This window comes from Acomys minous (genome assembly GCF_964271855.1).
Source record: "Acomys minous genome assembly, chromosome: 4".
NCBI classification, from domain to species: Eukaryota; Metazoa; Chordata; class Mammalia; order Rodentia; family Muridae; genus Acomys; species Acomys minous.
The window spans coordinates 20027157-20052815 of NC_140486.1; the positions used below are offsets into that span (position 1 = coordinate 20027157).

Sequence of the window (25659 nt, forward strand, 5' to 3'; positions counted from 1 at the left end):
CATATGAGAGAGAACTAATTTCATGAAAGGAATGAGTTCACTAAGGAGAGCAAGGAAAGGCATAATCACGACTACCTCAGAAATATAAATATCTCTTAACAGCAATAGGATTGATAGGAAACAAAAATGCAAAAGTAAAAAATAACAGAGAAAAACTGGTAAAACCACAGAATCATAGGAATCAGAAAACAACTCTCAGTCACAATCTAAAATGTAATTAGTATTAAATCACAAAACCAAAAGCACATAACAGCTGACTAGATTAAAAACAAGATCTAACTATTTGTTTTCTACAAGAAACGTGTCTCCCTAACAAACACACACGGAGCCTGACAGTGAAAGAATGAAAAACAATATGCCATGCAAAGAGAAGCCAAAAACTATCAGGAGTAGCTACACTTACATCTTATAAAGTAAAGTTCAAACCAAAATGAGTCACAAGAGACAAAGAAGGTGACTACATATTAATAAAGGGCACAAAAAGGCAATATAACAACTTTAAACATATACACCTAATGTTGGAAGACCCAATTTCATTTTTTAAAAATGCCGTTTACTCAATTTCATTCAAAAAGTGTTTTATCTCTATAAAACATATATCCAGACACAAGAACAGTGAATGGCATCAATAACCCAATTTCATCAATAAAACAGACCATCTAGATCTCCCCACAAGAGAGAAACTTCAGACTTAAATTGCAGTATACCTCAAATGGCCCTAAAAGGCCTCTGTAGAATATTCGGCCCAATGGCTGATGATACACATTTTTTTCCTTAGTAGATCATGGAATTTTCTTTACAAGATCAAATTATAGGCACAAAGCCGCACTTAGCAAAAGTAAGCAGCTAGATTTTTTTTTCTGTTCTTTAAATCATAGTGAACTAAAACTGGAAATTAATAGCTAGAGAAGCCATCAACACTATAGAACAACAGAAACTGGACAATATACTCTTGAACAATCACTAAATTATTTAAGAAATTTAAATTTTTCTCGAATCAAAAGAAAACTAAAGTTCTATTTATCAAAACCTTTGGAATACAGGGAAGGCAATTCTAAGAGATGAGCTGATGGCTACTAGTGCTTGTTTTATGCACACCTTTAATCCCAGCACTTGGGAGGCAGAGGCAGGCAGATTGCTGTGAGTTCGAGGCCAGCCTGGTCTACAAAGCAAGTTTAGGACAGCCAAGGCTACACAGAGAAACCCTGTCTCGAAAAAAAACAAAAAAACAAAAAACAAAACACTAACAAACAGTCAGAAGTATTTACCTTAAAGAAATAACTATAAACCAAAAATAATTCAACAGAAAAAAAAACTGATCAATTCTCCTGGTGCAAAATTCTCAAAGAAATATTTGTAAACCAAATTCAACAACTGGTCAAGAAGGTCATAAACCTTCATCAACTAGATTCCACTTAAGAAATGCAAAGATGGTTCAACATCCATAAATCAAACAACATATACATAAATGTTGTCTAATATAAAAATAACAAATACACTTCAGTGCACATAGAAAGGGTCTTGGAAAAATTCAACATCCCTTGAAATCCCTGAAGAAACTGGAGACAGAAGAGGCACACTTCAACATAAGAAACAATATATACAATAAACCTGCAGACAACCCTACACTAAAAGGGGGAAAATAAAGCATTTCTTCTAAAATTGGAAATAAGACAAGTATATCTAGTCTTTCCACTTTTACTTGATACAGTGCTCAGTCTTAGAGCAATGAGGCAAGATAATTTTTTAAAGAATAAAAATAGGAAAGGGCGAAGTCAGATTAACCCTCTTTGAGGATGACACAATCTCATATTTAAAATACTCCAGAGTCCACTAGAAAACTCCAACAGCTAATGAGCAGTTCCATCACAGTTGGAGTACAAAATCAACACACACAAATCAGTAGCTTTCCTGATTACTACCAATAACAAATTTGCCAAAAAAGAATCTTGAAAAAAGAAACTCCTATTCACCATACCTTAAAACTCAAGCAAAAAGCCCTCAGAATAAACATACCCAAAGAGATGAAGACCACTACAATGAAAACTTTAGAGCACTGAGCAAGGAAATTAATGAAACATTAAAAAGAAAGACCTGTGGGTCAGCAAGATAAATATTGTGAAATGGCTGTGTTGCCTTGTGCCACCCATTCATTCAATGCCATCTCCACCAAAACTCCAATGACATTCACACACACACACGCACACGCACACGCACACGCACACGCACACACACACACAACAAACCAACAAACCAATCCTAGACTCTATATGCCTATAGAAGCACAAAAGACCCCCAAACTACCAAAGCAATCCTAAGAAGACACAAGCAGTGTTGGAGACCATAACATCTGGCTTTAAACTACACTGCAGGGCCATAAAACAATGTGGCACAGAGAGGGTCGAGACTGCTCAGCCCTTTCACTGGAACTGAGCAAATGTAAAGTATGTGTTGAAAATCACTGTGCGTGTTAATGATAAGTTCTTTAAGTTTACACTGCAAACACACCTTCTGACACTCATTTCCATAGACATTAGCAAAAAAAAACTGGGCATGGAGTAATGTAACCCCCTAATTAGCAGGTTTTGAACTCTCCGCTGCTGTCTGGGCCGCCTAGAGCGAAAGGGCTATCACTGGTAACGGTTGTCTGGACTGTGGTGTCAGCACCAAGCCATCTTGAGCACAGATGCCTCCAGGCAACTAGGCGAGGATTGCAGATAACTCTTGGCTCACCAAATAGCTTGGCAATTGCTATTTCAAACAGTTTGTGTCACACTTTCCACTATTGCAAGGCTCCATGAACCTTGTCCTCTCCACTCCAGAGAGAGAACACTTCCTTGGTGGAAGCTCTGGCTGATAACAGGTAAAGAACACGCGTGACTGTTTCAAACATACCTTGGGCCTCTTGTGCAGGCTGCCTAGGCTCCCTTAGTGAGCTGCCTGGGGGACACTCTCCTGAACTACCCTCCTAGATGTCGCAATATTCAGCCAAATAAGTACTCCTCCTAATGGCCCTTGCTTTCCTGTTGCCAGGAGGGCAGGCTGAGCAGATACCAAGAAGCAGGTGGCAGCCAAGACAGGACAAAGCAGTGGCGGTAAAGATGATGGCTGAGGTGGCTTGAGGGAACAGCAGTCTCTCAACGCGGCTTCAAAGCCAGACAAAGTAGCAACCAACTTGGGGATGACATAACAGCTGAAGTAGCAACGGTATGCTCTTGGACCAGATACTTGGGTTCTCCCTGTGGATCTGAACCCCTGTGGTGGTGCCTGGGAACCCACAAAGGTTACCCATGCCTGTGTGACCCCCTACCATACCCAAGGACTGGTTCCTGAGCAACTCTACAACTCCTGAGCCACTCCTAAATTCCATCCCCCAAAAGACAGTCCTGTGCATTGCCCTGCAGCCGCAGAGTGTGGCCACTAAGCTTTGTGATGGCTGAAGAAGTGGCTGAATAGTTCAAGAGTGAAGGAGAGAAAGAGAAGCCAGGCGGAAGAGGAATGAGAGCTCAGTGAGGAGACAAAGAGGCAGAGAGGAGGACCTGCAGTTGCCAAGAGAGTTCAAGCGAGCTGTTACATCTTTAGAGCTGAGGGTCTCAGACTCGGCCTGAAAGCTATCGCTTGGTTGCTGTGAACAGTTAAGGGTTCCACCTCATAGGCACCGCTGCCATTTGCAGCCTTACACCCTCACAAGAGCTTCCGCTAGTGGGCAAAGGGCCCTCACACCTGTGGATGAACCCCAGTGCACCACCTGCAGTATGAAGCCTGCTCATCTGCTGCGCTAAGAATCAACTCGGGAAGGCCCCCTCCGCCCTCCCCTCCGGCCCCACCCCCACCCCCAGCATATCCTAACTCAGGCTTCTTCCCGCCACTGTACCTGAGTCACCTTTAAATCCTGAGACTGGCACAATTGGTCCCACAGGGATCCAGCTTGGGCTCAGTGTGTGCCGTAAAGCCAGTGTAACCAAACCCAGACTACTCACGGCCACCCTACAGTCAGTCCCCTGTGTCTCAGCCACTGGTGACTCTTAGAGCTCAGGCCAACTCCCTGAGGACAATTCCTGTCCCCTCTTAGTCTCTCGCTGCCCGTGTGATCACTAGCAAGTCCCGCTGACTTTGTGTTCAGAGTGCACCGCCTTGGACCTTCTCCACACCGCTGAGGTCCATGCCGCTGCCGCCACCGCCTGCTTCCACTGTTTCTGTAGCTGCATAGCTAGACCTCCCTGCTCCCGCCGTCACCACCAGACAATCTAAGCTCAAACACAGTAGCCAGACAAACCTTTTCACCAGGTCACAGCACTATCGCGGTTCTGAAACTTCTGATGCCTCGTCAGAAAGTAAAGCTCCATTCAGTGGTGTGTGAAACCGTGGGCGCTCACCGCCCCATGTCTTCCTGTGAAGCAGCTGATCCACCGATGCGTCTCACCTATACGGGGCAGTGTTCTGGTTTGCTTCCCATCGCAGGGACCAAACACCATGTAAAACACCACGACCAAGAGCAACTCGGGGAGAAGAAAGGGTTTGTTTTAGTGTATAGTTTACAAGGCGTCATCCAGGGAATGAAGCCAGTGTGGGGACTGAAGCCGAGGCCAACCAAGGGTGACTGCTTCTTACGGACTTGCTTTCCCTGCCTCCCTCAGCTACCTCTCTCATAGGGTCCAAGACCACCAGGCCAAGGATGGCACTGCACACATCAATCAGCAATCAAGAAAACACTCCAAAGACACGACCATAAGTCAAACTAACCGAGTCAATTGTTCAACTGGGATTTCTTCTACCCTGGTATGCCTAGGTTTGTGCCAAGTTCTCCCTCTCCCTCTCCCTCTCCCTCTCCCTCTCCCTCTCCCTCTCCCTCTCCCCTTCTCCCCTTCTCCCCTCCTCCCCTCCCCTCCCCCCCCCCCACACTATGAAAAGTAGCCTCTACCTTGGAGTCTTCTTACAGGCTGGATCCTTTCTCTGTATTTCTTACACATTTTACTTCCTCCTCCATTGCTTTGAGTTATGACAAATGCCACACCCTCAATGGGGCCTTCTATGACAACCTATTTATAATGGGAACTCCCTAAGATTTCTTACCCTCCCCCCTCCCTTTCTTTGCTTTTTTCCCTAAGCATGCATTAACATCTAGCACACCGCTTAATAGGTTTGTTGGCTCTTTCCCTGCAGCGGAACATAGAGTTCCGGGGGCGGGTTGTCTATTTTGAGTGTAGTGCTGGCTCATGGTAAGATGCTAGGCGTGTATTCCCTGAATGAATGAGTAACTCTTTCACCTGAAGACTCCACAAAGCACTTGTACGATCTTGTGTTGCCAACTTCCAGCTATCGCTTGAACATAAAAGCCAGATTTTTCAACATTATCAAACTAATACATAATTGGTTTTCTCTTCACCAGTCTCTTCAAAGCTCTTTTTAAATGGAAAAACCCACTGTTCTCCCTTCTCTGGTCCTTTTGTTCCCTGACATTTCAACAAAGATGCTTTCCCAGCCAGGGTTTTCATGGGAAATATTGGTTTCCGTGATTTCCTGACCCACCTGCCATTGTTTTAGAAAACAAGGAGCTTTGAAAAAACATTTCAAAATTATTCGTTTCTACCATGCATCTTAAAGAAGACATGAATTAAGTCAACACACACATACACACACACATACACACACATGTGCACACACACACACACACATACACACACACACACATGTGCACACATGCTTCTTAGTAACAATGAATTAATTAATAATTCTTTTGGTTTAAGAAGACACAAATCCTGGTCCTAGAAAACATCCTAGAGACCTTCAGGCTTTTGTAAAGAGTTTACACTGAGTGAACTGAAAGGGAAAATAACTGCTAGAGGGGTGTTGACTTATCTGAAATTAGAAATAGCAGTCTGAATTGTTTTGAAGGGCTCTAAATGGTTGTCAGACAATAACTTGGCCTATCACACATAGACAACTTTCTTCAGTGTTTCTCTGATGCATATGCCTCTAAAATAAAAAGTAGTTCTTCTCTCAAGTTTCCATCATTTTGTTATTGGCCTCTGCCATGTTTCGACGCCAAGGGCCTTCCTCCCTAGGGCAGATTTTCTGACCCAGGCCCTGGCATTCTATCCCTACTAACCGCCTGCAACTTTTAAAGTCTTTCAGAGCTCTGGCCAATAGATGTTTTCCGCTCCACCCTCTTCCAGCCTCCTCTCTTCCTTTGTTTCCATAATGTTGCTTCATTCCGTTGGCCTGCTCAGTGGGCTCCTAACTGCCCCTCAGGACTCAGGTCTTGTCCCCACTGAAATGCCGGGAGCTGCAGCCCATCTTTCTGCACCATCTGGACACAGACAGGCATTTCCAGTGAGAACTGAGAGTTGGTCGCAGCAGCCCTGGCCCAGGCTAATTATCAGTCACCTCATGGAAAATGGTAACAAGCATTTTCTCACCTGAGCTGCCCAGCAAGCCCAGCAGACAACACACAGCCACAGTGGACAGCTACGGAAACTTCCACGCTGTGCAAACTAACTGGCTACAGGTCCCACAGGCCCCCTCTGGCCTGGCGCTGCTCCAGTGCCCCATGTTCCTTCTAGTTTAAGCAACTTGGCCCTGGATTTCTATTTTTGTATTTAAGAAGACAGGATAACTAAAACATTCAAATATTTACTAATAGTCCCTGCTTAGCTGGCCAATGAATTCTGATAAGCAGAATTTAGATTCATTTAGTTAACGGGACCCTGCATAGACTCCTGTTAGAAAGAGTGCTTATAAAGGGCGGCAACGTGACACAGTCACAGTAGGTCCCGTCTTGGTTAGAGGTACCTGGACTCATACACCAAGCCTCATCTGGTATAGGAAAAGGAAAGAGGCAGAGAAAAATCACGAGACTAGGGATGGGGGGCCAGGTACCATGTAATAGGCAGCAGGCATCTGTGGGTGGGTTAATTTGGTACTGATGTTGGCCTCAGACACTGGCTTTTCTATAGAGGACCCCAGGCCTTGCCACAGTGAATGTCTCTTCTGTCTGTCTCCTGAAGTGCCATCTGGACCACTCTGTCTGCTTGCACCTACCCCTCTTCAGCTCATTCTTAGAGTCTCTCACTGTCCTTCCTTGGCCTCTTAGTTTCCAACAGCTCCACCTCAGCATCACTGTCGTGTCTAGCCACGCCCCTCCTATTACATAAGACTCTACCCACTGCCCCTCCCCCCACTTCCCCTTCCTTTGTGCCTTTTGAATTCTACCCTCAGCACTAACATACTCTAATCTCTATTCACACCCCAGCTCCAAAGAGGCTTTACCTGATCCTCAGAGCTGGAGCTCCTGGTTCAGTTTCCTCCCATGAGCCATCAAATTAATTATCTACTAGTAGCAGACTGCAAAAGGGAACTTTGTCTCCTTGTACTGTCCTCACATTTGGCACATGGCATTACTTAGTCCTAGGTAGAAAAACACTTAACAGTTACTAAATTAACAGTGACTAGGGTTAGAATATGTTCTGAAAGAGATTGGTAGAGGAGAATGGGCAGCAGAAATTGTGATAAGAGTAATAACACTTTGGGAAGTGGTTATAAGTTCCGGGCCCCTGGCAGATGGGTTTCAACCCTGCCATGCTGTGCCTATGAATTCATACTACTACTGTGGCATAGTCACAATTCAAGCCATCAGGTTACGGCCACAGCAACATGACAATCTTGTGTTTAGAAGCCAGGTCACTGCATGTACCCAGAGGAAGCAGTCAGCCCACAGAATTAGGGCTATCAAGGTGAAAATAAAGACCCAGAGGAGAGAAGCATGTGTCAGCAGTGGCCTCTCTTAGGCTTCCTTAGCCAGGCTTCTCCTCACGTCTCACCACACGACAGAGGGACAGGCGAAAGATATATGCCTTGCCCCGGTTGGTCACAGCTTCCTTTTAACCAAAACCGCTTTTAAACTCACACCTGCATTCATGTCTGCCTGTGGCTCTGCCCATGTCTGTCACTGAAACACATCCGCTCATAGCACCCATGTCATGTCTCCTAGGAAGTGGGTGGTACTTTGCTAGACTGCTCAACTTTTACTTGGCATTATATGCTTTTTAGATGCCCACCCACTAAGCAAGACTGCAGACATCACTGGCGACCAGAGTGTGGCTCTTCACAGAGCGATGTGGTGTGGCTGGCTTGTCTTACTAATTTTTACCCCAAGTTATTTGTTGCTGACTAACTTTCAAGTCAGTCATTCAATTATGAAACTCTATTAATAGCTAAGACTTTTTTTTAACAGAGATTTTAAGTTCAGAGCAAAAGTTGAGAGGAAGTTTACAGATTTCAATAATCCTTGTTCCCAACCCATGCACAGCCTCCTCTCTATCAACAACCTCCATCTTAGTCACTACAATCAGTAAAGCCACGTGATTTATCACCCAAAGACCATAGTTTTACATTCAGTAAAGCCATGTGATTTATCACCCAAAGACCGTAGTTTATGTAACACCATAAAAGACTTATCTGAAGCAATATGTGGGTTGACCAGATGACTCATGGCAGGTGTCTACATTATATTATACTACATTATATTATATTACTAATAATATATTATATATTAATAGTTCTGCCCTCAAAATCCTCTGTGCTCTACTTAACACCTCTCCCTTCCTCACTAAGCCCTGGCAATCACCTATTTTGCTGTCTATACAGTTTTGCCGTTCCCAGAATGTCATGTAGTTGGAGTCATGTAGCATGCAATTTTTCAAGCTGCCTTTGCTCACTTAATAATAGGTATTTAAGATTTCTCTGTGTCTTCTCATTGTTTGATATCGCATTTCTTTTCAGTGATAAATAACATCCCACTGTCTGGAAATAATCACAGTTTATTCATCTCTTTACCTACAAAGGGGATTTTGGTGACTTCCAAATTCTGGCAGTTATTAGAAAGCTGCTATAATCATCTGTGTGAAGGTTTTTAAACTAGATGAATCTTTTGAGAAAATACTGAAGAATATAATTGGCAAATCATACACTAGTAACATACTCTTTTGAGTTTTTTTTTCCTCTGGTTGGTTTTGTTTTTGAAGAAATTGTCAAGCTATCTTCCAAAGAGCTATATTTCCATCAGCAACAGGTGTGGGCTCTCCCTGCTGCCCATCCTTCCCAGTGTGTGGACTGTCAGTGTTGCACGGTTTGGCCAGTCAAGAAAATGTGGTAACATCTTATTTTAATTTGTATTTCTCTGAAAACATATGATATAAAACATGTTTTCATTCACTTATTTTCTTTAGTGATTGTTATGGGCCTTGATAGTTTTTTTTGTTTGCATCTATGTTGTTCTGGTTCAGGTATTCAGCCATTTTAATCAGTTTTTGTTCTTACAGTCAAATTTTAAGAATTCTTTATACATTTCTAGTAACAGTCTATTAAATTAATCTTTGCTAATATTTCCTCAAAGTCTATGTGGCTTGTCTTTCATTGACTTGACAATGTTATTTCAAAAAACAGAAAAATTTAAATGTGATCAAGTTTAATTCATCAATTATTTCCCTTTGGTGTTATATTTAAAAAACCCATCATAAACCGAAGGCCATCTAGATTTTTCCCCTCTCTATTTTCTAAGACTTTTGTATGGTTCTGTGTTTTAAATTTTAACTGTGATGAATCTTGAGTTGACTGGGTAAGATGCGGTTATATCTCAATTCTTTTGTTTTTGTACACAGATGTTTACTTGTTCTGGTATTGTTTAATAAAACTACCCTTTCTCCATATGCTGCCTTAGTTTTTGGCTGAAATCAGCTAAATGCTCTTGGGAATGTCTGCTTCGGGATGATCTGTGCTAGTCCACTTAGCTGCTTGCCTGTCCTCTTCTACACACCACACTGCACTGATGACCGCAGCCTACGGTGAGCCCTGCAGTCAAGCAGTGTTAACCCTCTGGCTGTTCTTCTCCTTCAACACCGTGTTCTCCTCAGCGGATCTTTTGGATGACCCTGCAAACTTTAGGATTGGTTGTCAGTGTACAAAATAACTTGCTGGGTTAGTTCCAGTGCTACACAGATCTCAATAGAAACAAACAAGCAAACAACAAGCCCTGAGGTACTAGAGCCGAGTACCAGCCTAGCATTGCTAATTTTGTTCACTTAGGTCTATTCTTTCTTTACCTTAGATTGGCTAAGGGTTTTTCAATATTGTTTTTTTTTTTTTCAAAACACCAACATTTTTTCCCATTAACTCTCTGTATTATCTGGGGTTTTGCTTATTTGTTAGTTTGTTTCTGTTTTGTTATTTTCGACCATATTTTTAATATTTCTTCCGAGATACTGCTTTGGATTTGGTTTGATCTTGTTTTTCCAAAGCTTCAAGGTATATCACTGAGTTATAACCCTGAGCTCTCTCTCAGTCTCACTATGTAGACACCTTGTGCCATGCATTTTCTCTTAGGATGGCCTTCATTCTGACCCAAGGTTTTGTCACACTGTGTTTTCATTCTTATTTTTTTTTACTCTTTCTTGATTTATGCGGTGAATCAATTATCATTTAATAGTGTGTTGTTTAGTCTCTTATACATTTTCTATGGCTTCTGACTTTATTCCATTGTGGTCTAATAGAATGTATGGATTACTTCAATTTTCAATTTTCTTGTATTTGTTGAGAATTCCTTTGTGTCTTCATATGTGGTCTTCTTGACAAAGCTCCATGACTACTGAGAAGAAAAGGTCTTCTTTAGTGTTTAGATAGAATGATGTGTGTGTGTGTGTGTGTGTGTGTGTGTGTGTGTGTGTGCGCGCGCGCGCGCGCGCACACACACACATTAGCTTCATTTAAATAAGATGCCATTTAACTTCAGAGATTCTCTAGCTTTTATATTGATGACCTATCTACTGGTGAGAGTGGAGTACCTAAGTCACACACTACCATTGTGTTGTGTTATTTATTTTAACGTGTATTTGGTGCATATATGTTTAGAACTGCAATATACTCTCAGAGGATTGTTCCTTTAATGGGCATGAAGTGACCTTCCATATCTTTTTTGGTGAGCTTTGCTTTGAAGTCTATTTTGTTAGATATCAGAATAACTAGCTGTGTGCTAGTGCACACCTTTAATCCCAGCACTCAGGGAGGCAGAGGCAGGTGAATCACTGTGAGTTCGAGGCAAGCCAGGTCTACAAAGCAAGTCCAGGACAGCCAAGGCTACACAGAGAAACCCTGTCTTGAAAAACCAAATTAAGATAGATAGATAGATAGATAGATAGATAGATAGATAGATAGATAGACAGACAGACAGACAGACAGATATCAGAATAACTATATCGCTAGTTTCATGGTTCCATCTGCTTAGAGTATCTTCTTTCATCCCTTTACTCTAAGGTGGTATCTGTCATTGATGGCGAGGGTTTTTTTTTTTTCTGCAAACACAAAAAGCCATATCCTGTTACCTAATGTTACTGGGAATCCATTCTCATCATAAAAAGCATTTAAGGTATCAGCCACTGGGCAAAGGTACATTGCATCATTTAGGCAAGAACAACCACTGCTAACCTGGCATTCCTTATACTGGGAGAATGAAGGGCAACCTGGCCTAAACAACCAGATCTAGTTATGTGTGCTAAGAACAATGCTGAAAACAGCAACCAGCATTCACATCCTTAAGTTTGCCAGTCTGACCTACTTCCCTTTGTACTCTCCTGAATACTCCACCAATCTAAAGCTTACCTAGGAGAGAGACTTCCTAAGGACTGGGGGGAACCACAGCAGTCTTTGGGCAAGCCCTCAGGCCCTAAGTACAATTTTTAGAGAACACAGTTTGCCCTACAAAGCATCTTGCACCCAGGCCCAAATAGTACCTAGCCCTTGACAGACACCACGGAATCCTGAGCCAGCCATCCAGCCTGGAGTTGTAGGCTAGTTTTCAAGACCATCTTCAGTCCTCTGTAACTACCAGAAAGTGTGGTCCAGACATCCAACCTCACTTCAGGAACCACACACTCAGTAGGGCTTTCAATCTGTCTGGCTGTGATTTACTCATTCAGAAACACCTTACAGAAACACCTAAACCATTAAGATAAATTCCCAAATACCTGAGAATCTAGACCTAGCAGGAGACAGCTTCACAATCTATTCTTCTTTCCATCCAAGGATTGTTGTCTGGGCAATAGAAAGATATGTTTTTAATGCCTATTCTAAAGCGAATAAAACTTACCTGGTATTCAGTCTTGAAGCTACAATTTGGGTTGCTTTTTCTGGCTTCAAGTATTTAACCCCATCTGATGCCTGGTGGGGGCAGGGAATTCACTCTATTCACTCAAAGTGTTTTCATTACAGTTAAGAAGCTTAATTAATCTTGATTTTTATGAAACAAACACTTTCAAAAGATAATGACATACAGAGATCATGAGTAAATTAAAAAATTGACAGTCTCTCTGAAAGTTTTTAAAAGACAGGCAGACACATACATGCCTACAGTCTTCTCTTCATACATTAATAAGATAATTGGGCTTGTATATTCCCACTGTGAACTAAGAAACTTGTCCGTTTCCCTATAACTGAAAGAAAGATGAAGTTACGTTTGCAGGGCGAGATTATTCATAAGAGAGCGTAAAACTCTGCAGTGCCAGAGACTTGTGAGATTCATATTTTTTAGGAATGGCCTTATTGACCATTTGATTCCACTTGACCTTAAATTGTTTCTCTGTAACCTTTCTGCCAACTGCTAAGGCCAGGAAACCGCAAATTAAGGTAAGAACACGGGAGGACAAGGGATAATGAAGGGATGGAGGAGCCAGTCAGGTGGAGTTCTCATTAGCTCAGAGGATGCCCAAATCCTCAGACTTGGCCCACCGCCTGGGTAGGGTCGGGATCCTGCAGACGCCACAGTGTTGCTCCTTTGTTCTTATTCCAATGTGTTTTGCAGCCCAGAACAGAAGCTACACTGTTATGCGGAACACTTCATGAACCTCAAGTCTTTTATCTGAAACTGGAGCCTAAATGACTTCCTTTATCTGCCTGGCCTGCTAGCCATGCCCCTCAAGTACCAAAATGAAAATGAGGGCAGCTTGTGCTGTTACACTTGCAGATTTCAATGAACTACACAGTACCAGAATCTCAAAGGGCAACGGGCTGATTTCCATGCAGGGCCTTAGGCCTTCAGAAGGTAGCTCATCCTGCAGGAGGCTGGGTGCAGAGGCCTCAACCATGCACTGACTAGGTGAATAGAGTCTTTTTCACCCTCTGGCCTAGGGGCCCCTGGAAGGTGGGCAGCTTCCATTTCAGTGGCTGTGCTAACCTCACCCAGACTGAGCCTCCTGCAAAACCAGTACCTCAGTTCCTCCAAACAGAAGGTCAAAGTCAATATTTTTATGATCTCAGCCTCCTTGTCCTCATTAATCTGCCTTCTGAGATTTATGTCTTCTCTTGAAATAATATAAGATACTAATTATTCAGTGAGGTTTTTTTTTTTTTGTCTTTTTTATTGAGTGCCAAAGACAGAAAGACAATAGCACTGTGAAAGAAAAATGTAGCATCATTGTTGAGTGATACATACAGAAGAGAGGAAACTCCAGTCTACCTGAGTCCCCAGAGGCTGAGCCCAGCCCAATGTGGAGGTGTGCACTGAGTCAGGGAACATTCTTTGCAAACTTGCCTGCCCTCCCTTGCAGTCCTCACGGCCTAGCCAATGAATGTTGTCCTCGGACTCACAGCTCCTACTCATCCCATCGGGGGAGAATGAGACCATTGCCATCATATTGAGCCAAATTTGAAGCAAGCTTTAATTGAAAACTGGCCAGGATGATGGACTCTGGCCAGTTCCTTCCTGGAGATTCCCACAGAATGGCCCTGTGCAAACCCACAAGGCTTCCGGCCGTCATCCACTCTGGGTACAAGCATATGTCCTGATTGTACCTCCCGACTACACGTGATCGAACCACTGTTAGAGTTAGGTCAACCAAACTTGTTATGGGACGAGGAAACATGTGGCTGGTTGTCTTATATAAACGGCAGCCTTCCGCATCTTGGGAAGTGCCTGTCGGTGGGTGAGGGGGCTCACGGGATCTCTCAGGGACAGGAATAAGAACATAACTTTGGCTCTCACGCCGGCTAGTGCTTCATACTACTGCTTTCAAAGTCCAGCCCCCAAAGTGGGCAACATCAGCATCCACCCTGCAAACATGTAGGAGACGCAAATCCAGAGGACACACACTTCCACCTTCTGAACCTCAGGAGGGACTGCTTTAATGTGCAAGATGCTGGAAAGCCATTATCTGAGAGCCTTTGCTTCCCTCTGTTTGGCCTAAACAAAATGCTACGTTTGTTTCTAACAGCATGAAATGCCGGAATAAGTGTCCCACATCAGTTCCTCACAGATGTGTGCAGGGGTGCACAGCACAAGAGTAAAACTTCATAATATGCTGGGTTGTTATTCACACACAGCCCCAACTAAACCAAAGACAAGACTCTGATCCTTAATGACACCTACTGACTATTCTGAGGCTACAAATGGCTTGTCATCAGCATAAAGATATTCAGTTATTTTTTTTTTAAGCCAGTAGGGAACAGGCTGGAGAGATGTCTCCATGGTCTAGAGCATCTGCAGAGGACAGCAGTTCCAATCTCAGTATTCACATCAGGGGGATCACAACCTCCTGTAATTTCAGCCCTGAGAGATGCAATAGCCACTTCCGGACTCCAAGGGTACCTTGCATTCACATGCTCACATACACACACACAAGCACACACACATATACACAATTACAAATAAGAAGATCCTGGAAGACAACAGCCAAGTTGTCCAATCAGAACAAGTCAGCCAGAAAGGCCAGTAAATATTAGTCTCTGGAATGTAAGGAGAGTGCTGCATACTAATCATGACATCACTCTCAGTATCTCTGTGACTTTTCAAAGAAAACAGTTTCCGAGTTTACTACTAATTTACGCATAAAGATAACATATAACACATTATCTGCAAACAAGCTTCTTTTTAGCCATGTCAGCCTCAACATAGCAAGTAGTTTTAATAGTTAGCAGTGGCTGGCAAAGAGAGAGGACATTAAATGGCCTTGTCACATTATCAGGAGAGTGTCTTAAAGGGACTCTGGTTGCCCAAGAAATGGGGGGGGGGGGGGACGGGGGAAGGGGGACAAATGAAAGTTGAGGGCAAGAGAAGTCCTGAAGGGTGAGAGGGACAAAGGATGCTTTCTCACATGTGCACCTGACACACAGGATGGAAGAGCCAGGAAATGCCATGACTGGGAATCAACTGTCTCACTCCCAGGATGCATCGCCTCACTCCTCTATTTCCCAAGCACACGCTTTAGGAAAAAACCTCGGCTCCACAGAGGACAACTATGAGTAAATTGTGGTTTCACCTGAGATAACTAACTCACCATCTCTGGCATCAGACACTTCTAGGGCACCTATCAAATGTCAGGTAGGTGCAAAGAGATGTCACACATCTTATGGCATAGTGTCCCAGGACCTGTAGTTCAAGTTGAATCATACTGTGAGAAACACACACACACACACACACACACACACACACACACACACACACACACACACAGTGCTCTGCCTGCATATGTACCTGCAGGCCAGAAGAGGGCATCAGATCACATTATAGATGGTTGTGAGCCACCATGTGGTTGCTGGGAATTGAACTCAGGACCTCTGGAAAAGCAGTCAGTGCTCTTAACTGCTGAGCCATCTCTCCAGCCCCTTATTCTTTTTCTTTTATTACAAACAGATTTCCCTTTTCACACAATATATTCTGAGCACGGTTTGTCCTTCCTTATCTCCTCCCAGATCCTCCCCACCCATTCCAACTCCACGCCTTCTTTATCTATCTATTTAAGAAAACAAAACAAAACAAAAAACCAGAATAGAACAAAACAGAGAAAAAGGAAAAAGAAAGACAAACAAAGGCCACGAGAAGCACACTCACATGCAGAGACACATGTAAACACACACACACACACACATACACACACACACACACACACACACACACACACACACACACACGCACAGATAAAGACAAAGGCCATAAAAATGCAAAATCAGAAACTATAATATATAAGCAAAAGTCCAGTAAGATAAAATATGAGACAAGATTTTTTTTTTTAAACCTCCCCAAATACCACTGTGTTCACTTTGAGTTGGCCGTGTGCTGCTGGACGGGAGGCCTGGCCGAAAGATTGCTGTGTTTACCCAGTAAGGTTGGTTTCTCTAACTCTTCCATATGCTGTTTCTTCACGAACATGACTGTAGGACGAGATTAAAAATGGACACTGGGGAAATGCACGGAGAATGTGTATTTCTGGAGGAAGCAAACATCTGGCAGCCACACGTCTGGAAATCTGTAAAGGTCGGAGGATGCTTCCCTTTGGGTGTGAGGGGTTTCACAGAACACTGTGTTCACATGCTCCATCGTCCTAGCAGGGGAATTCCACCTCAGAGTGCCTTCTGACTCAGAGGCTTCCGAGACACTAGACTGAGAAAGAAAAGCAAAACTCAATCACTTCATCTCCTCCCTAAACAGTTCTACTAATGAAATATATATATTTCATTATATATATTTCATTATATATATATATATATATATATATATATATATATATATATAAACACAATGAGTTTTGTCATTTTAACCATTTGAAGTATAAAAGTTAATAGCATTAGTCACATGTACACTGCTGTACAACTGCCACCACTACGTGTTTCCAACTCTCTTTTAATAAATCAAAATAAAGCTCAAGAAATAAGTCCCAGGATGCCACCCCAGACCTTAGCAACGTGGGTCAGTTCTTGTCTCTGTATTTGCCTATTGGAGATATTTCACACAAGCCGTCACTGGCCCCCTCCGTGGAGCCTGTTTCCCAAGGTCCGTGCATGCTGTGTGGCATGAGTTAAGAAAGCCATTCCTTGCCAGGGTTGAGGCCTGCTTTGCTGTATGGATGTGCTGCTTATCCGGCTGTCTGCTGCGCATTTAGGTTATGGCCAGCGTTCTCAAACGTTTCTTCTCATGTTCGTTTCAAGTCTTTGGAGCAGATTCCAAAGGGCTGTGACAATTCTGTGCTTATCGCTTTGAGGCAGCATTGAACTACATGGTGCTGTCCCTGCTCTGTTCCTGCCAGTAACGGACACATGTCCCACATCCTCTGTCTTCTTGCTGAAGCTCGTGTACAGACTTTTAGAAAACATTTCCAATGACTAACTTTGTTGATTGACAGTTTCGTGGTTATATTTAATGTATTCTAATTACCTCTCTGTCTCTCTTACCTCCCTTCCATCCCTGTTGACTCCACCCCCCCACACACACACACACACACTCCCCACACACACACACTCCCCACAACCCCCCACAGTCTCATCGTCAAGCCCTACCACTCCCCTTCCGAGATTTATGACTCTTGGTTTTGTTATGTGACCCATTTAATTTAACCAGGGCTGGTCTACTGGAGCCTGAATGGATTAGATCATCAGTGGGCACACAGCGGAAAACAATGCTTCCCCCTTTCAGCAGCAAACACCTCAGCAGTGAGGAAAAGGGCTCTCTGAGTGGACTTGGCATCCTCCTCAAAAGGCGAGTGACCACAGATATGTAGATACACATTACTGAACTCAAAGAACAATCCCATCTGTCTATGTATCTACCCTGATGCTCAGACCACAGTGTACACTTTGAAATGGAGGTGTATGACTTCTTTAATTTTTATTTTATGTATATGTGTCTTTTGCTTACACACATGTCTGTGCACAAGTTGTGCACCTGACGCATGTGGAGGCCAGAAGAGGGCATTATATTCCCTGGAATTTGAGTTACAGATGCTTGTGAGTGGCTGTGTGGGTGCTGGGCTTGAACCTGGGTCTTCCCGAAAGGCAGCCTAACTGCTGAGCCACCTCTCCAGCCTCTCAGATGCTAGTTCAAATAGAAACACTTTGCTGATTTGGGCTGCAGCCTGTTCATCACACAGGTATAGAAAGAGGCTTGATTTTCACATTTTAATCTTGTTCCAAGACACTTTACTGAATTTACTTATTAGCGTTAGTAGTTATGGATTCTCTAATATTTTCACCTTGTTCTTTGCACGGATACGTTTTTGTTTTTTGGTTTTGTTTTTGTTTGTTTGTTTGTTTTTTCTTTTTCTTTTCTACTTGCCCCAGCTAGAACATCCAGGACAATACAAACTGTGGGTGGTACAAGCGTGCACGCTTCTCTCTCTTGCTCTTTCACTATTGGATAGGGTGTTAGTTGTAGATTTCTGCTATGTGTTGAATGTTTCTGTTTCCTCCAAATTCACAGGTTGGAAATAAATTCTTTAGGCAAATGAACTAGGAGGTAATGCCTTTGAGTGAAGATTAGGTCATTACAACAGGTAACTCACAACTGGGAGCAGTGTTCTTGTTTCGTTGTTGTCGTTGTTGTTTTAATGCACATTGATGTTTTGGCTACATGTATGTCCTGTGCAAGGGTGTCAGAATCTCTGGAAATAGTTACAGACAGGTGTGAGCTGCCATGCGGGTGCTAGGAATTGAACTTGGATCTCTGGAAGAGCAGCCAGTGCTCTTAACTGCAGAGCCATTTCTCCAGCCCCCCCCCCCCCCCGTGTTCTTATTTTTTAAAGCGAGAGTTCATTGAACTATTCCTACCACGTAAGAATACATCAACACCATTCCTACCATGTAAGGATACAAGAAGCCACTGTCTATGGGTCAAGAATGAGTCTCGTGGACAGTGAATCTAACAGAAACCCGATTAAGGATTCCCCAGCTTTCAGAGCTATGGGAAATAAATTACTATTATTTACAAAGCATCCAAAATAGTACTTTGTTATAGCAGTCTGAATGGACCACGATAATTCCTTTTATCATACTGAGACAATTCCTTGCCTTTTTTTTTTTAATGTTTCTACCATGAAAGGGTGCTGGGTTACAACAAGCGTGTCTTATGTATCTATTAAGATGACTGGGTGTGGGGGTGCTCCCCAGCAACCTATTACTGACACGTATTATCTTGTTTGACTTTATATTGAGTCACGATCCTTCAAGAGTATCTTTTAAAAAGATAACTGCGAAGCATGTTATCATTCAAAAGCGCTCTCTAGGAGCCCTTTGAAAGACTAGTTGATCGCTGCATTCAGCAGGTTTTTATTTTGCTCATAGGTACTAAGCAGACAATTAAAACCACACTGGTGAACCAGATAACCAGCAAGCTCTACCTCTCTGGAGCAATGTTCAGGGTGGAGAGAAAACAAACAAGACAATGGAATCTACAGTACATTAACGACTGCTGACAATAACAAGGGGAGTGAGCAGAGGGCATGGATGGAGAAGTCACTGTGCAGGAGAACTTTTGATTTGCACTGTGACTTGCACATCGGTCATTTTACATACATGACATGTAGCACCGTCTCAGAGGTAAAAAACACTTTAAGTAGAGAGTGAGCAACGGCCAAAGCGGCCTTGGTATTCTTTGCTACGCAATCCTCTGCCAAACCGTGGCCCAAATAGGAAATCCTGTTTCCTTTTGGCCCTCTGTCTTCCACCAACAAAGATGATCCTGATGTCAAATACAGTATGGATTTGGTGCTGGGAACCAATGAAGGCATATGTTGGAGAAAACACAGCCTCCTGGAGCAAAACAAGTGTGTCCACTCCCTCCAATGAGCAATAAGCAAGTGGTATTATTCCAAGATCAGCTACATCAAAGCACCTGCCCTTTCTAATTTTCATCCACTTTGATAGGAGAGACTATCCAGGACTGTGCCTCTGTCCACATCTATAGATGCCAGCCTCTTAAACTACAGGCTGGATAACTGACTGTGAGAGTCACAGAGACTCTGTCAACAGTGGGAGGTCTCTGAATGTACAGTGTGCATTGTCCCTGTACACAGACCAACATTTATATCAATATTGGATTTGTGATGAGACCATGGTGCTCGTGGCAGCGGCTGCCTATGTTGCGTCGTGAGACTTCCCTGAAGCCTGAGCACGCTATAATGAACATGCCTCGTGCCACGCACTGCCAACGAGTGCTGCCGAAAGCACCACAGCTCAAGACTCCTGCCCTTCTAAGTCTCCGTGATTTTACTGTGCCACAAAGTTTTCTGCTCTTATAGAAGTATAAAGATTTGATTAGAGAAATCAAAGCCTTTTGCTATTTTCTTACTGTCATCGTTCCTCAGGTTGTATCAAAAGAGTAATGTCTTTGGATTGATTTGTGTTAAAATGTTTGGTTTTTAAAGTTGCTGTTTGAGTTACTGTCTGGAGTTTCTTTTATTTATTTATTTTTAAGTTGTTAAATGAGTTTTAGCTTGGGATTAAAAAAGAATTTCCAACAACTTCTCAAATAGCCCTAAATATAATTCTGCTATTTTTACTATGTATTTATGCAAAGCTGATGGCATTGATGATAAAATCAAAATATCCATCACCTTGAAAACATGGTGTTCTACATTCTACAGCATCAAATACTCAGACAAGATTTCACTGTCTGTGTGAAAACAAACACATCCATCTCATCAGTATGCAAACTTGTTTTCATCTCTGATAAATGTGAGAATTATGTATGCCAGAGTTGTTTACAAATACATTGTTTTATGATATACTGTCAATTAATATTTTGTTTGTATAGCTATTTTATATGCCTGCATGCCTAGGGTTATGTAAATTTTTCTTTGGTGAAAGGGAGTCACAAGTGGAAAAAATTTAAGCAGCACTGCTGTAGAAGACTATCATGTGGCTACAAGCATGGGCACCCAGGTTTGATCCTCAAGTAAAAATCAAAATGCCAGACACACACTGTGTTCCTCTCATTCAACCTCTGGGAGACAAAGGAGCCATACCAGTGAACTTCAGGTTCAGCAAGAAGACACTGTCTCATAAGTAAGATGAAATGTGATTGAGAAAGACACCTGACTTTAACCTCTATCCTCCATGGGCATGCACATTAACATACACATGTACACACACACACACACGTGCGCACCTTTACAAAAGGTTGCTCATTTTTACTCCAGTAGACTAACAGAATTTGAACACGTCCACCTGACTACCAGGATGAGTAAAAGGTGTAACAAGGAATGGGAAGAGGGCGTGCTATCTGATAACTTTGCCTCTGCGTGTCAGCAACCACTGAACTCACTACAGTTCAACCAAGAACCATGAATCAAAAGAAAATGTATGCAAGTTTTTTTTTAATATTCAGATATTTCATACATTTGAAAAAGATCAATTTAAAATTTGGGGTTTTTTTTTCAACTTAAATTTTTGAAGTAGAATACATTTATTAACTGAGAGCTTTCTAGAAAACAGTTTGACTTGGCATCTAAGAGGCTGCCATCTTGGGCTTGAGCAGGATTTCTTTCAGCTCCATTTACTTCATTTGCCTTTCCCCCGCCCCAACAGACAGGAAGCACTGTGTGAGCAACAGGAAACCTGAACTTCCTTCTCTTGTGCCCCAGCCAACCAATTAGCATGCTCCCATGAGGGGCAGATGCACATGAATATGAAACATAGACCCTCATTTTTCTGTTCAGTCTGTCAAGCTATGAATCTTCTAATCATGTTTTATCCCAAACCTTAAGGGTTTAAGTGGGGGTTGAAGGGAGAGAAGACTTCAAAAGCTCCACCTACCAGGGTGTGAAATTCAAAACATCCAGGCCCTGTCAGCTTGCACAGGGCATTCCTGAAAGCAATGGCATTCTATATCCAGGTATACTTCCTGGGAGAAGATGCTGGAATCGGAGACCACTCAACTCATTCCATGTTGCTAACAATGCTAAAGTTATGTTTAAATTAAGGGGGAGGAGGCCTTGACGTAAGATTTGACCTAAACCTGAAAGACAAATGGGTATGACCAAGTATTTTTAAGAAAAACTATTGAAACAAAAGCATTGATTTACATGAGCTCAGATAAGTGAAAGGGGGTGAAAATTATGTAATGTCTAACTGTATTTATCATGCTAGAACAATTCCTATAGAAAATTATTGCTCTCTGTTCACCAACACAGTTTAAGAAAATGCAAACACTTCTCTGATACCAGTGCTCCGAAACACTTCCCTTGAGCTATTAGCCATGCTTTTCCTTTTACAAAAACCGTAATAGAAAATGTGGCCAAACAAAGAGATGGCGAGCTCCCAGCAATATGGAGAAACAGTTGTATTTTGCAGAGATCAGTCTTTCAAACTGAAAGATCTCCAAGGCTTGTCTTTTTTGTTAGCCAGTAAATAGCTCGTTCATATTCTACAAAGAACGCATCTAAATTGGGAGAAACAGTCACTGAACATTAGGTAGGGAAAATGGGCTGAAAGCAAGAAAAGAAGGCTATTTCCCTAGGTTTTTTTTTCCCAGCTAGATTCACCGTTCCCTCAATTTGAAGGTGGAGTGAGGCACGGTCCATTTTTCCACATGCAAGAATCAAAGCTCTCATGGAAGGCTGATGACAAACGCTACCCATAAATGCAGAAATTATGCCAGAGAACAAGTAAAGAAACATATTTTAAGACAGAAATCGTGGGTCTTTTTCTCTTACTCTGCAGTACAGATTTCTTAGCTGAACTACTTCCCACAAACATGGAGGAAGGCTGTCAGTGTGATCCAAAATGCACTCCACGTCTGTGCCAGGACCATGGGTCCCTTCCCACAAAAGTGCCCGTCAGTATTTTGCAATGGCTAAAACACGGTTTCTACTTAATTACTCAGAATTATCAACAAATACCAGAAATGTGTGAGCAGGACGGACAGTGTATGGAATAAATTAAACCCACTGAAAGGCATGATGTATTCTTCGCCTTCTCCAAAAAAATGACAAGTTAGGAATTGAGAAAATGTGTTAACAACTGTTCTTAAGCTTGTTTAGGCATAAAAAGAACAGAATGGTGCTACGATGTCAACAGGCAACAAAGGGAAGGAGTCTTGTTCCCGGCATTAGTCATACTTCTAAGTGACACTCATGAGCTGTCCCCTTCCTTCCAAACCTTGGGTTCAGGAGATGCAAACAGCACAGAAGTGGGTCTCGAAAGCCAGACATTCTTGAAAAAACGTGAGTGAAAACAAGGAGGGACCAGGAAGGATGAGAGAATCTGCATCAACTAAGGCCAACCCAAAAAGTGCATGGGTGACGTGGACATAGCCCAAGGAAGTGCCTCATATACCATGCGTCAGTCTGGAGAGCCGGCCTGTGGGGAATCACCAATTGTTTCATGGAGAGACTCTTGGTCCTGGGTTTCCAGTGCAGACACAACCAACCTCCCAGCTCCTTTTAAGGCCATCCGCAGTTGCTGTTATGGGTACCTGTCTACTAAGAAGCCAGGAAATATTGCCACAGCAGCCCAAAGTGCCACACAGGCTCTACCTACAGAACACTAGTACACCCATGAAATCCAGGCAGCAAGCTGCTCTCTGTCAGAAGGTCAAATACTTCTGGCTCTCTGATGACAGGGGAACTCTTAAAAGGAGACTGGCTTAGAATCTTCACACTTATGTGCCCTGCTCCATCCCTCACAGCCGTCATTGCCGTAACGTGCCTTCTCTGGATTCGGGACCATCTGCTACACTGACACAGTCCCACTTTGGGGAGGTTTTTGGGAACAGAAATGAATTTTGCATCATCTAAGTGAAACAGACACATGAGATAATTACATCACACACACACACACACACACACACACACACACACACACACAGTATTAAAATCAGCTCCGAGATCTAATAGGTTACTGCACACTAAAAGGAGTCCTATCTAAAGTTCGTCTAACTACAAAACTAGTGCCCTCCATGATCACCTGCCTTGGGGAGCCCCAGCACCGTTCACTAGGCTTGATGGCCAAATCCTGGGGCTCCACGATCCGTCAGTCATCCAGTCTTGGACAGTCTAGAAGTTCTGAATTGGAGAACTTACTTCCACTGTGATACTGAGACCAACTTCAAACCTAACTCAACAACGTTATCTTCTACATCCCAAAATGACCAGAGTTGACAAGAATGCCTATGGCCTAGGGAAATGGAGAAGTGCTTCCTCCTTTCCCTCCCCACCCCCCTACCCTGCCACATTGGCCAGTGCTGCTGCGCTGCTGTACATACTGAGATATGTGACATCAGCAAGTGCTCCCAACTTTTCTCCAGTTTCCACACAACGAAGCTCTAACTGTTCCTCCAGAATCACATTTCCTTCCTCACGAGAGCAACCCCTCCCCTTCGGGCGAGTTATTGTCACTGTCCTTCAATCCTTCCTTGCTTTTCTTTACTTCTGTTTGCTCTGATGTCTCCCACAGTCCTACAATTCTTAAAACTCCATAAGTTGCTCGAGGCTGCCTGGCACCTAGCCAAAAGAAGTCTGGCTGCTTCTGGCTTTTCCATCTTCTAGAAACCATCTCTATTCCCTGGGTTCTGGCCCCGTCCTCCGTCAAGTTTTTTCACATTGCATCTCCATGCCCCGCTCCACTTCTGTTGTCACCCACCCCGTCTGGTCACACACAGGAAAGGTTCTCCACTTCAGGGAATTTATGTATTTGGGCCCCTCTTAGCAGAGCAGGGTAGCTTTTGTCAAGGTCTTTGACTTTAGTTGCATCTGTAGATGCCCTTTTGCTAAGTCAGGTTACATTTTTATAGGTGTTAAGGATTAACATCTTTGAGCTACAGAAGGCAACTCACGCAACTGAATCCAACAATCGAAACAGTGGGGTGAATGGTTTAGAATATATGTAGGATGGTTCCCGTGGATGTGTGACTAATTTTCACCTGGCCCTAGCCACATGCATAGTCAAGTGGGACAAATAATATGTCAATATAGAAGATTCGTTCTCAAGCTAGAGATCCGTCAAGGAGATGCCGGATGTTGAGTTTTTGACCTTCACATGCACGTGCTGCCCTTCACCCCATCTCCTCATCCCCCCTGCCCACCCTGGTCTGTGAGTACAAAGATTCATTCTCTTTCCTCAGGTGAAGTAGGTAAATCAGCCTTACACACCAGCAAACAGAACTGTTGAAGCAATATGCGGATTCCCTTCCCATCTGCTAAATTCCTTTCACACAAATGGCAGTTTGAAGACCTCATTGCATAAAGTCAGCACACTGTGGCGCTTTGCCCCACTCTTCCCGTCCCAGACCACTTCATTATACACACTCTGTAAACCTTTGCCCTTCGTGTTCTGTATACTGTTCAGTTAGGACACTGCCATGACTATACTTTTCAAAGACAATACAAAAATAATAGATCAACAACTCTCACCATTTAGGAAAAGCAAGAGAATCATTTACCAAGACAAACACTCCAGGACTGCAACGCACTGATCTGTTCACTCTAACACACACTTATTAAGTATAAGTCACAGGCATGACACTGTGGACATCAGAAGGCCTTCCAGGGTTTAGAATGCTACTTCCAGTGGTCTTACAACCATGGAGGGCAAGGAGAATAAGGAGTGAAATAAGTAACAATAAGGGGTGAAATAAGTAACAATAAGGAGTGAAATAAGTAACAATAAGGAGCAAAATAAGTAACAATAAGGAGTGAAATAAGTAACAATAAGGAACAAAATAAGTAACAATAAGGCATGGAATAAGTAACTAAGGAGTGAAATAAGTAAATGTCAAAGCAAAGGGTGGAGCCTCCAAGATGAGTAGAAAAGGCATCCGCACAGCAGAGAGTACTAGGGATAGATACTTTGAGGGACAGGCAAGAGCTGGGCCATTTATGAACAGTGATATGTGTGGGAAAGATTAAG

General features: G+C 42.9%; 1 protein-coding gene across 9 annotated transcripts in view; it reads right to left on the reverse strand.

Moving 5' to 3' along the window:
- The window catches only part of LDLRAD4 (low density lipoprotein receptor class A domain containing 4), a 328427-nt gene that overhangs the window by 126595 nt on the left and 176173 nt on the right, over window positions 1–25659 (reverse strand). Inside the window, exon 1 of one of the 9 annotated variants that reach the window (XM_084779086.1) lies at window positions 4277–4543. The exons of the other annotated variants lie outside the window; for them this stretch is intronic. The gene's annotated coding sequence lies outside the window, so the exon portion shown is untranslated. Of the gene's footprint in view, window positions 1–4276; window positions 4544–25659 lie in introns of those variants that run through there. 9 annotated transcript variants of the gene reach the window in all.